The sequence below is a fragment of the Chiloscyllium plagiosum genome, unplaced genomic scaffold (assembly GCF_037043375.1).
Source record: "Chiloscyllium plagiosum isolate Xiang-an unplaced genomic scaffold, Cpla_swu_hap1 HiC_scaffold_45, whole genome shotgun sequence".
Lineage (NCBI taxonomy): Eukaryota > Metazoa > Chordata > Chondrichthyes > Orectolobiformes > Hemiscylliidae > Chiloscyllium > Chiloscyllium plagiosum.
In genome coordinates, this window is record NW_028270183.1 from 22,615,878 (window position 1) to 22,628,341 (window position 12,464).

Consider the following 12,464-nt stretch of genomic DNA (forward strand, 5'->3'; position numbering starts at 1 on the left):
GTGTGTATGGAATGAACTGCCAGAGGAATTGGTGGAGGCTGGTACAATTACAACGTTTAAAATGCATCTGGGTGGGTACATGAATAGGAAGGGTTTGGAAGAATACAAGCTGAATGCTGGCAAATGGGACCTAGATTAATTTTGGATAGCTGGTTCGCATGAGCGAGTTGGACCGAAGCTCTTGTGCTGTACATCTCTATGACTCTGATCATAATTATACACAAAGGTGGGTTGTAAAGGAAGAAAGTGATGTTGAAAGATGGAGAGATTAAGCAGGGGATTCCAGAGCTTCGGAACTTAGCAGCTGAAAGCATGGCCACAAATGATGGAGAAATGAAAATTGGGGATGCTCATGAAGCTAATTACAGGATCCCAGACATCTCAGCAAGTTGGGGGAGATTATACAGGTCGAGAGGGCAAAGATAAAGAGAGACTTGCAATCAAGGAACATCAATTTAAACTCAAAGTGCTGCTCATTAGGAGCAATGTTGTTTAGTGAGGATAGAGGTGATAGGTGAACAGGATTTGCTTTGTGTAAGAACACAGGCAGCAGAGTTTCGGATGATGTTAAGTTTATGGAGGGCAGCACATGATTGACTGAGCATAGGAATAGTCATGCCTGCTGATTAAAAAAAAGCTCCAATTGCAGATGACCTAAGATTGGGTGGACTCAAACCATGTTCGAGGGGTGAGAATAGACAGTGTTGATGACAGTGTGACTCTGAATTCAGAAGCTCATCTTGTGATCAAATTGATGGCAAGTTTGAGAACAGCTTGTTCGGCTTTAAAGTTACAAGAGAGAGCGACAGTTATGGAGAATTGGAGCAAGAACTTCAATCTTTGCATTATTTTGTTGTTGGAAATGTCTGCTCAGCTGCAACTGGATGTCACTTAGAGACACTGGAGGCGCCAAAATGCTGTGGTGAGGAGAATCTGAATATTGCTTATGTAGAAGTGTATAATGATTTCAGACGATCAAGCTGAGGAGCAGCTTGTCATGAAAACAGGATGGGGAAGGATAGATTCTTGGAAGTGAGCTCAAAAGGGCAATGGTCCAGAATGGGAAAAGAAGCCAATGCAAGCAAATCTTTGGCTACAATAAGATAAATAAGAATTAGATTTAAAAAATCTTTTAGCCAGAGTACAGCTGAAACTGCACTGCACCCCTCTGAAGCTACTACATTGTTCCTAAGGTGCTACAGCCAGACTGAACACCCTAAATGGAGTCTAACCAGAGCTTTATATAACTGTAATATAACTTCCGCCCCTTTGTATTCTATCCCTTTTGAGATAATGGCCAACATTCCATTAGCCTTTGATGATGTAATAAAAAGACAATACGGTTAGGGGCTGTCTGACATACATGGAAACCAGCGCCATTTTCAAGTCACTAAATCAAGCTATGGAGAGATCAACACTCAATTATAGGGTTTTTGTTTGGCCAAGATAGAGTATGCACTCTCGCTCTGTAGAGTTCAGAGAGCTTAAATATAGGTTGAGCGGACCAAAGGATAAGGATCCCGAAAAAGCAGTCTTACTACAGTTGAACCAGCTCAAGAACCCGCCTGAGCATCTTTCCACTGCTGATCCGGATAGGACCAACCATCTGATGGACCATCCTGAATACTGGCCAGGTAAAACCAGGGATGCCCAGATAGTTGAAGGCTTCTCTTTGACGTGGTCTCCAGGTAAAACCAGGGATGGCTACTTGGTCAAATGGTTAATCTTCAGGCTGGACTCCATAGACCAGTAGAGTCCACTTAGTCAATATTCTTGTTGTGAACCACTCTCCTCCCTGGACACCAGGTTAACCAAGGGTTTCTGAACTGGGATTGGGGGAGGGGAGGGGAAAAGGGGGATAGGAGTTGAATGGATGACATCAATGAGACCGTTGAGGAGGCGCATCAATTACCGGGAGTGGGCGGGGCCACGACCTGTCAACCGGCGGCAGTGGGTGGAGTCACGTCGTCGCAAGTGACCGCCGGTGGGCGGGACACAGACCAGCAGCGGAAGGCGGGGCGGGCACCTGTCATCCGCCGGTCCATCAACCGTGAAGGATGTCAATCACAGGCCGTGGGGTTGGGCGGGGCATTTGGACAGTCAATCATCCTTCGTGGGCGTGGACTCGTCGCTCGTGGAAACGCGAATCTCCCACGAGTGTACAGGGCCATGGGTCACGTGATGAGGCGGAGCATTTCCCCGGTTAAGGGCGATGCACCTTCTGCACCAATCAGCGAGGAAGCCTGGCTTGATAGACAGCCCTCACACCCAATCGAGGCGGAGGAGCTCATCAAGCTGCTGCCATCGTCGGTGCGGGGAAGGAGGGTGGTTTAAGGCCTATCCGGTAGGAGCGTCGTGGGGGGGGGAGAAAAAAAAAAAGAGGAGGAAGAAAGAAGAATGGGCTTAGCTGCCTCTCGCCGAGAAGCTCCACCAACCGGCGGCCGGCTTCGCCCGTCAGCCGCTCCGCGGTAACCCAATCGGCGCGGCCCGAAGGCGGGATATCCGCCGCTGCCGGTGGCGCTGGGGGCGGGGAGAGGGACGCTTCCCTCACCCATTGGCGCCTCCCTTCCCCCTCCTCCTCGCTCCGCCTCCGGGGCTGCCGGTCGGCGTTCAGGAGTCGAAGGTGCTGCTGCTGGTTGGTGGTGGGGACATGAAACTCTGGCGTCTGACTAGTCGCGAATGGTCCAAGGACCACAGCAGCAGCAGTAGCAAAACTGCCATCTCCGCTGCGGAATCGACGGAGCCTTTGGACAGTGGTGCGTCCTCGGTGCGGGAAGGGTTAATGATAGAAGCGTTGGGGTGGGGGGGGTTAAATATGGGGTCAAAGTGCAAGGGGTCAGAGTGCAGAGGCTAATGGTGAGGGAATTAGGGCTCGGGGGGGGGTCAATGATGGGGTGCAGATGCTGAGATTAATGTCGGGTTCAGGGTTGAGGAGTGGGTTGATGATGAGACGAGGGTACAGATTAGGGTTAACGACGGGTCAGGGTGCAGGAGTGAGGTTAATGTCCGGCTCAGGCTACCGGGGGTCAGTGATGGGGTCGTGATACAGGGAGCTGACAACGGGTTCGGGATACAAGAGGTCAATGATGGGGTCAGGGTGTGGGGTACCTGATGGTTCACGGTACAGGAGGGGATTAATGATGGGGTCAGGATAGCCAGGTAAATGATGGAGTCAGGGGATCAGTGTGCACGGTGTGGTTAAAGACAGGGTCAGGGTGTAGGTCTAAAATAACGGGGTCAGGTATGGGAACAAGTTAATGATTAGGTCAAGGTATAGGAGGGGTTAATACTGGAAGTAGTGTCTAGGGAGTTAAATGTCAGGATGCATGCAATTGATGATGGGGTCTGGAACTAGGGGTAATGCTAGAGTCAGGATTCAAAAGGGCCCTATTGATGGGATGGTGTATATAGTGGTTAACAATAAGGTTAAAGTTGAACGAGGTTAATAATATTGGTGGGGTGCAGGTGCTTAATGATGTGGTCAAGTTTGAAGAGGTTAATAATGATTGAGGTGTAAGAGGCTAATGATGTGAAAAGTGGTTAATAGTTGGACACTCAATTGAGAAACCACTTTTGCCTCCTCATCCTTCCAGTCAATGAAGTACTCTGAGAAGTATGGGCATAGCTGCAGCAAAACTGCAACAACCCACTGTTTGCTAAACATCTAGGAAGTCTTTTCTGTGATGCCATTTGCTGGAGAGTGGGGTACTGGAAAAGATTCACCTTATCTTTCAATGGCTACCAAAGGGATTTTTTTTCTGCCGCAAGTGTGGATAAGGGGGTTGACAAAGGACAGTGCATCTGCCAGAGTAGGGTCGTGATACAGGTCGTGATTGCAGCCTTGATGCTGCAATTAAACTCAGTGAGTGTTGGAGAGCGAGAGAGAGACACAGACAGACTCTGGTTTAGTAACATATTTGGAGGTTGAGATAGAATTAACATTTCAAGTCCAATATGACTATGACTGTTCTCTAAACTGAAGGAGGCTGGAAAAGTGATGAGTTTTATGCTGTTTAAACAAAAATTGAAGGAGGACCAAGTAGAACAGATGGTAAAGATGCCTCAGAAACACGAGGAAAAGGAAATGCTGATTGTATTAGGGATGCAACTGAAAAGTAGGTGTCCCTGGTGCTGGAGCTGGCAGTGTCAGACATGAATTATGTGTCACACACCTGGGGAGTGATTTAGAATCGCCATCTTCTATCTCTTCACAGGTACAAGTACCTGGTTTAACTCCCAACACCTAGTGTGACAAAAGATTAAACCTAAGAGTAAATCAAAGCAGAGAGTGCACTTGGTAAACCTGTGTTGGTTTTGGTTCGTACTAGAGAAGGATCTTGTTAGAAGTGTAAATTTGGAGGAATTGTCTTAACATCTTCATGGAACAATAATTCTGGAAAAAGAGTGTTTGATTATCCCACTGAGCTTAATAGTTGGATATAGATATGACTACGTTAGTGCCTTGATTTCAATAAGAGTTAGAGAAGACAGTGTGTGAGATTATGCATTGTGCATCTAAGCAGCAGTGGTGAAAATGATAAAATGTAGCTGTCGCAATCCAAATTGTTTTTAATAGCACTTATAACCTTTAGATTCTTTTCCACAGAATGACATCTGAATACTAGAGGGGACTTTTAGAAGTTTAGAAACAATGATTGGCCATTAAGGCTTTATTTTTACAATGCCACTCATTGTTACTACAGGACAAGTCCGATTGCAGACTAAAACCTGGCTTGATGGGTAATTTTTTCTTCATTTACATTGATTATTTTGCACTGAAACATAAACACACAACACTGCAGATTTGGTTGAAGTAATAAACTTCTACTTTATTACACAAAAGAAATGAAGCTAAAATAGAACATACCAAATTATTTAATACAGTTTAAAAAGGTTTTAAACATGCAGCAAAAACAACATCCCGTCTGTTCCCAATACCATCATGTTATTGTACTCAAAGCTAAGGGAGTGGCCATTCACTCTCAAATTGATGTAACTGTTTTTTTCCGTTTCCAGTCTTGAGAATTTTAATAGATTCACACGAGCTGAGCTCAAATTTTCTTATCTTCAAATAACCTATTCGGGTTTCTAACCAAACATTTCTAGGCTGAAATTTTCAAACCTAAACCCTTGCTTTGAGGTAACCTATTTCCTAAATATTGCGAACTGACTACTTTCTCCGTGAAATCTTCTTTGAACTGAATTCAAATGCTTTCCACACTGTGGATTTTTCTAAGGCAAACAAAATCTAGAATCTTTTAAACAAAAAGCAAGCAAAAACCTCTTGATTTGCTGTGACATTGTAAAGCTCTTCTATAACCAATAAACTTGCAATATCACTCCAAGGAGGCCCAAATTAGTTGTTCTCTGACACATATATTGGTTTAAAATCCTAGCTTCAAGTCCAAAATTAAGTATTACACCTTCTATAAAACACAGACCAAAACTCGCAAAATGCAAAATAAATGACATTAATATATATCACGCACCATCCCTCTGTGATATGAATGGAAATGTATCTTAAGAGACATCTTTATTACAAATCAAAAATTACCTTAGCACTATTTCTATTTCATATTAGCGGTAATAACATATTGACATTAAACCATGTTTTGCGTAAGTCTATGGGTATTGCAGCGCTTTTTTTTCCTCCTGTGTTCTTGATAAATTGTCTGCTATTTCGAGGTGTGTGTGAATTAGTTTCAAATTATACAGTTGGTGAAATAACCTCCATCGAAACCATTGAAGTTCTTATCCTGAAATGTTTCTCAAAACAATCAAAAAATTGTGATCCCTATAAGTAACTCTTTCTTTCACATTTGATGTATATTTCAAAATGATTTCGAGACAACACAAGATTCTAAGCCTCTTTCTCAACCACTGAGTATTTTTGTTGCCTGTGGTCCGTTTCTTTTGAAATAACTGACATACTGTTTGATTCTCCATCTTGTAGTAAAATAACATCCACCCATAGCAGCATCATTGGCATCAACCTCCAATATATGAATAATTTTGCCTAATTTGACACTTCTAAAATTAATGAGATGACCAAAGCGACTTAGTTTGTTAAAGGCATTCTGACATTCTTACATTATCAAATTTTCTGCCTTCAACAAGCTAGTTGAATGTACCACAGCAGCACTGAAGTTTGGAACAAACTTCCACATGACGACAAATTGCAATATTTCAAGTTTGTCCTTGACACAGGAAAATCCACAATCGCGTTCACTTCTGTCTGTGCTACTTGACCTCATCAAATAAGTAGCCAAGTAACTCATTTTGGTTTGTCAAATTCACTCTTAGCCAAATTTATAACGAAATTGACTTTTTATGGGCAGTCCAATTGTTTAATCGAATAGTGTAAATCTTCTTCCCAGGTTTGGCTGGAAGCAATAAAAAGTTTGATGTAAATCACACAATTACACAATCCTTTAAGTGACTTTTAGTTGATCATTGGAACATTCCTAGTCCATTTATAATTCCAAATTACATGTTGCATTGATAAAGTCTGGTGTTACAAAAGCCAATATTTCTTTAGTTGTATTAATTAATGGAACTTGCCAATATCCTTTTAGCAAGTCAAATTTGGTGACATATGTACACAATTCTTTCAATGCAGTCCTCCAATCTTGGAATAGGATGTGAATCCAATTTTATTACCACATTGAGTTTGCAATAATACGGAATCTTTGTAAACTATCTGGATTTGTCACCATTGCGATAAGTGAGCTCCACTTACTCTGATCCATATCAATAATATCATTGTCTACCATGAACTTCATTTAATTTCACACTTGAGCTAGTTTCTCTATATTGATTCTGTAAAGATGTTTCATAGATAATGCATCCCTATATTCACATGAGCAACCAAAAACATTTTTTCGTACCTCTTCTCACAAACTTAGGGTGAGAGGGCAAAGATTTAAAAGGGACTTAAGAGGCAACTTTTTCACACACAAGGTGGTGCATGTAGAATGAGGTGCCGGAGGAAGTGGTGGGGCTGGTAAAATTACAGCATTTAAAAGACATCTAGATGGGTTTATGAATAGGAAAGGTTTAAAGGGATATGGGCCAAGTGCTGGCAAATGGGACTAGATTATGTAAGGATATTTGATCTGCATGGACGAGTTGGACTAAAGGCTCTGTTTCCATTGCTGTACATCCCTGTCTCTAACTCAATTTATGATCCTGTAGAAGCCCTGTATATTATCTCATTAGTTTTTATAGATGATAAAATATCAGGACATATTACCTTTTAAGCAGCTCCATTGTTTCTACTCTTTTACTTTATTTGTTCTTGCTTTGATAATGTCCAATGAATGGGGAAAATTATTGAAAAAAACAAAGTTAGGTAATAACTAACACCTTGTCACCAGCTGCAAAACTTTAAATATTGGCCTTTTTAGTGATTTTTTTTTTTTCCCATCAACATGTCCAGAGATGTTATTACACATGCCCAGAGCATGTGGGACTTGAATCTGGCCTCCTGATCCAAGGAGAGGGGCACTTCGCTGTGCTACAAGAGGGTTTTTACTTTGACCTTTTTATCTCCCCTGATTTTCATTGTTATTAGATTACTCAAACATGCTGTTCAAATGCCTTTTGGCCAATTCATTTGCTTTGGTTAGTTTCTCCTTTAAATTCGAAACATGTCCATCTATTAGCTTGAAATGACTAAATTCTATGGACTTACTTGAAGCTTCTCCATTGTTGGTTTACGTCATTAATTGTAAGTATCAGGCACCTATTGTTAAAAACTATCTTGAGAATGTAACTTTAAAAAAGTTCTGGGATTTACATATGAAGGAACCGGAACTAATATGATTATTCTAAATGATGAGAGACTGAAGCTAAATTTGTTTAATATTACATTCCATGACACTGCAATCCTGTTGCTATGAATTCTGTGTCTCGTGATTCTGCTCAAAGTGCTTCGAAAGCTAGTACCTCCAGATAAACCTGTTGGACTGTAAAAAAACTGTGATTTTTAACTGTTTCCAGATGCCCTTTTCGTGAAGATTCCTGTTAATACAGTCAGTTTCCCTATATCTTGCATCTCATCCATCACGCATTCTTTTTCATTGTTCAAACACAGTTTTATCACCAAATCCATCAAAGTCTTACAACAGGAATGCATCAAATTGCCACTTGAATCCATTATATCTGCTTCAATGGCCTTTTTTTAGTAAACTAGTACCATTTAAGTCAAACTTATGCTATCTACAGTTTGTAACTGGGTGGATGGGGTGATGGAGTTCACCAAATTATAGAATGATAGCTTCCTTATATTTGAATGGAAGCAGCCCATTTGGTCCATTGAGTACACCGACCCACTGAAGAACATCCCACTCAGATCCCCCGCAACCTATCCTTCTAACCCTGCATTTACCATTGCTAATCCAGTTAGCCTGGACAGTATGGGCAATTTAGCATAGCCAATCCACCTAACATTGTCAGAGGGAGATCAGCCTGAAGACTCCTCTGGCTGAGGGCTGCATTAGTATCAAGTTACAGAAAGTTTAAAATTTGGCAAAAAGATGCTGGCTGGATCACAGAGCTATCACTGTGTCAGACAGAGCAGGTTAATATTTCAAACAAAACCAGAAATTGCTGGAGAAGCTCAGCAGGTCTGGAAGTATCTGTGGAGAGAAAGCAGAGTTAACAACTCAATATCAACTATTTCTCTCTCAACAGTTGCTTCTCCGATTTGCTGCGTTTCTCCAACAATTTCTATTCTGTTTTTATTTCAGATCTTCAGCATCTGCAGTTCTTGTTTTATTTGAGGTTAATATTTCAGGTGAGGATAGCTTTGTGCTTTGAGCTTGTGTGTTCAGGATGAACTGGCCCAAGCATCATAAAAACAAAGTGCTGGAGAATATGACCCAACATGTTTGACATGGGATCCTCTTAGAAATTTTTATTCATTTGCCATGCTTTGAACCTGTGTTCTGGGGATAAATATATACAGTATGCTGAACCATGATGATCGGGGCTATTCTTAAAACTGAAATCCATGTTTCCAATCATCCGTTTAAATCTCAATTTGCTTTTGCTAACACCTATTTAGTTCTAATTTAAAGTTTGTCCACCAATGAGACAATACTGCCATGAATGGTGCTTTCCAAAACTCCACACCCAGATGAGGACAGATCAGTGATTGTGAATTTGCACAAACATGACCACATGATCTGCGTTTCAAAGTCCATATAGCCCAGAGGCTGAAATTTGGACGCCTTGGGCTTTCCATACTTGTTGGGTGAATTCTCTTTTAGATGTGAATTGGCAGTTTTAACATAGTTTGCATGAATGTTTCTAGCTTGTAGATGTAGGTTTGCTCGCTGAGCTGGAAGATTTGTCTTCAGACGTTTTGTCACCATACTTGGTAACATCTTCAGTGAGCCTCCAGAAGAAAACAAACCATCCAGCTCAGTGAGCAAATCTACATCCAGAACCAAAACCTGAGCTACAAATCTTCTCAACTTGTTAATGTTTCTAGCTGTTTGTTCTGGCCTAGGCTTTGTTTTTGACATTTCTACACATCCTGTTTAGAAAGAAAGTCTCATTGCTGCTTCCCTGTTCTAATGTCTGTGCATATGAATCTATTTTTTGGAATTTTGCCTCTATAGCTATGCTTTTTGCTGGGAGGTCATGCCAGCTTTTAGCTGTATTTTTCTTCTTCACTGTGTGCTGTTCTAAAGCTGCTAGCTTCTGGCTCTTCTAACAGAATGTAGTTGGCTTTAGCCGAGTCATGGCTGCCAACAAAGCTTTGCTCATCGTGCCTTCTCTTCCCAGTATTGGATGTTTCTGAGCATGTGTTCATTTTGTGGCATGTTTTCCGGACTATACACCTGCAGGGCTTCCTTTGCGCCCAGGCTTGTGGAATCTCGCTTCCGTGAAGACTGATCAGAAGGACAGCTGTGGTTTGGAACTTCATATCAGCTTTCCAGAAGAAGGGGAAAAAAAAGTGATGTGGAAGGACTGACATTTTTATAATTGATTATTCTCATTTCAGCTGAAAATGACTGCAAACAACTCGCACATGAAATGAAAATGCAAACTACCTCCTGCAGTGTAAAATGAGGAATAAAATGGCAACTAATACTGACAACTATGTTTGTAAAAAGGACAAATAATCACAGCGTTAATCGAGAGAGTTTTAACTTCACTGGATTATTTGAACATATAAGTTATTTAACTCTTTGTATGAGGTAAGCATTCTGAATGGTTTAATAAAACATCTTGTCACAAAGTGGAATTCAATGTTAGTATCTTTTCCTATTGAGACAAAAGTGCTCATGAAGGTTACACTTCTGGGCTGGTTTTATTCAGTTCTGAATGCTGAACTGGTTCCAATTCCTAAAAGCTTTCTGTCAAAACAACAAACTGAAGAAAAAATAGGTGGATGAGGTCACTGAGCGAAATTGTATTACAGAAAACCTCATTGAGTTATGGGCAGACGTCATGCCTTGTCTTGCTTATGTGTACCTGTCCACCTTTCTTACTTCTGTTCTCTTAGCAACTGCTGATTATAGAATGCAGAAAACAAGGGAAATCGGATGGGTTTGCAAATGAATTATTCTTCCCCATTTTTTTGCCACTTTTCTCTCTGTCTTTCTAGCTGTGCTGTTTTATATTTGGATATTGTTTGACTGGAGCTTGCTATTCTTTGGTGCATACCCAAATGATTGTGAAACTAACTAGGTTAGGTATCTTAGCTTCTCCTGACTCTGACCATGATCTGACCTCCATGTGCTGTTTCACTAGGAATCTGGAGTGCTCGATCTCCCTAACCAAGGGGTTCAAGTTCTGATGATCCTGCTAATGGTGCAATGAGTTCAACCATCTCCGCACACGTTTGGAATTAAATCTTGGATTTTCTGAGTTTTGGTGGCTCATGACCTAATTTTGAAGCTTAGCCATTAGCTGACCACAGTATTTTTGTTTGGGAACAAAACTGGTGTAACACAAAATGCGGTATCTTGAGTTTCATGGCATCTCTGAAAGTGAGTAATTGAAGTTTAGCGCTTGACGTGTAATTTAGAATATGATAAATTTTCAGGAAAAAGTGATTCTGTAATCCCACTAGTATTACCATTTGTGATACAAATGAATGTTACCTGGTATATGTGGAAAATGCTCCTACAGTCTTTGCACTTCATTGATATAGTAATTTCTTGTTACATGGGACAGCCTTGGAACACCTGCAAGGTTTCTCAGACTATTGAGTAGAAATATCTCTGGGTAACAGTGTCTGACCTTGTTTACTGTGTGAGATATGCACTATTGAATGAGCAGAAGTTTTCATCAGTTAAAATTTGGTCAAGCTTTGGTCTTCCCAGACTGTTCATAACCTATGTGTTCTACTTGTCTCAGAAGTGAACGTTTGAAACTGTATACTTTCTATCGTACTTCTGCTTGAACTATGTCTATTCTTTTGAGCTCCTACCTGGCCTCCAATCTTCCAGCTTCTGGAAACCTTGACTCATCCAAAACACACTTCCTTATATCCTGACTTGTACCAAATTCTTATAAACCATCATCCTTATTTGTGCTCAACTACACCACTTTTGATTCCAGTGATCCCTCATTTTAAATTCTTGCCACCTGTTCAAATTCCTTCCTAGTCTGGCAGCCATAGCCTTCTCGAGCTGTAAAACTTTTAGAAAACTCTGCATTTGTTCAATTATGGCCTCTTGTGATATATGATTTCCTTTGACCTTCTACAGGCAGCCATGCCCTCAAATATCTAGGCCCCAAGCTCTGGAATTCCTTGCTCAATGTATTCGCTTCTCTCCTTTCTAAAATACAGCTTAAAACCCACCTGTTTGATCAAGGTTTCATCAGTTTCCCAGTATTTCCTTGTATAGTTGTAGTTATATTTTCGTACTGCATAACCTTGACAAGTTGTACTCCATTTTAAAAAGGTGTGAAGTAAATGCATGTTGCGTGTTTCACCCCCTCACTTTAAGCATCTGCGTTTCAATCTGCTTCGTTTTAGTGAGTCCAATGTTACTGGCATGCCTTCATTATGTATGATTTGAATTTCCCACCAAATGCTTTGGATGGCTTTTCTTGGGATGTTTAATGAATTCTAGCTGCAAGCTAGTGATAAATAAAAGCTTCACAAACTCTATTACCCATGTGGCTTTGCTGTCTTTGTCTGTGTGGTCAGCGTGATGAATAACCCTCAACTTCAATGTTATGATGTAGGGACTGTTGTGTGGCTTTTATTTTCCATCTCACTGACTTATTAATTGCAAACCCAATGTTTCCTGCATTTTTTTTTTCCCCCAACGTGATGCTGTGTCCAGCTTTGCAAATAGTTGTGACCTCTCACTGAGATCTGAGAAAGTGAGGAGTAGAGATGGAGTAGAGAATAGAGCAGGAGAGTGAGACCAGGTAAGAGTGAAGCTGGGTTGAGGACTATGGGTACAATGTAGAGGCAAGTGAGACCAGAGGAGATG

General features: G+C 41.1%; 1 long non-coding RNA gene across 4 annotated transcripts; it reads left to right on the forward strand.

Annotated features, from left to right (window-relative positions):
* The first annotated feature begins 1,386 nt into the window (after positions 1 to 1,386).
* Positions 1,387 to 12,133, forward strand: LOC148136409 (uncharacterized). 4 transcript variants are annotated; one of them, XR_015754448.1, is made up of 3 exons: positions 1,403 to 2,756; positions 8,751 to 8,797; positions 9,855 to 10,255. It is a non-coding gene; the product is annotated as an uncharacterized LOC148136409 (long non-coding RNA). The 4 variants fall into 4 exon arrangements; XR_015754447.1 differs by having other exon boundaries at positions 1,588 to 2,756; positions 10,013 to 10,255; XR_015754449.1 differs by lacking the exon at positions 8,751 to 8,797 and adding an exon at positions 10,765 to 12,133 and having other exon boundaries at positions 1,894 to 2,756; positions 10,013 to 10,208.
* Positions 12,134 to 12,464: the final 331 nt, after the last annotated feature.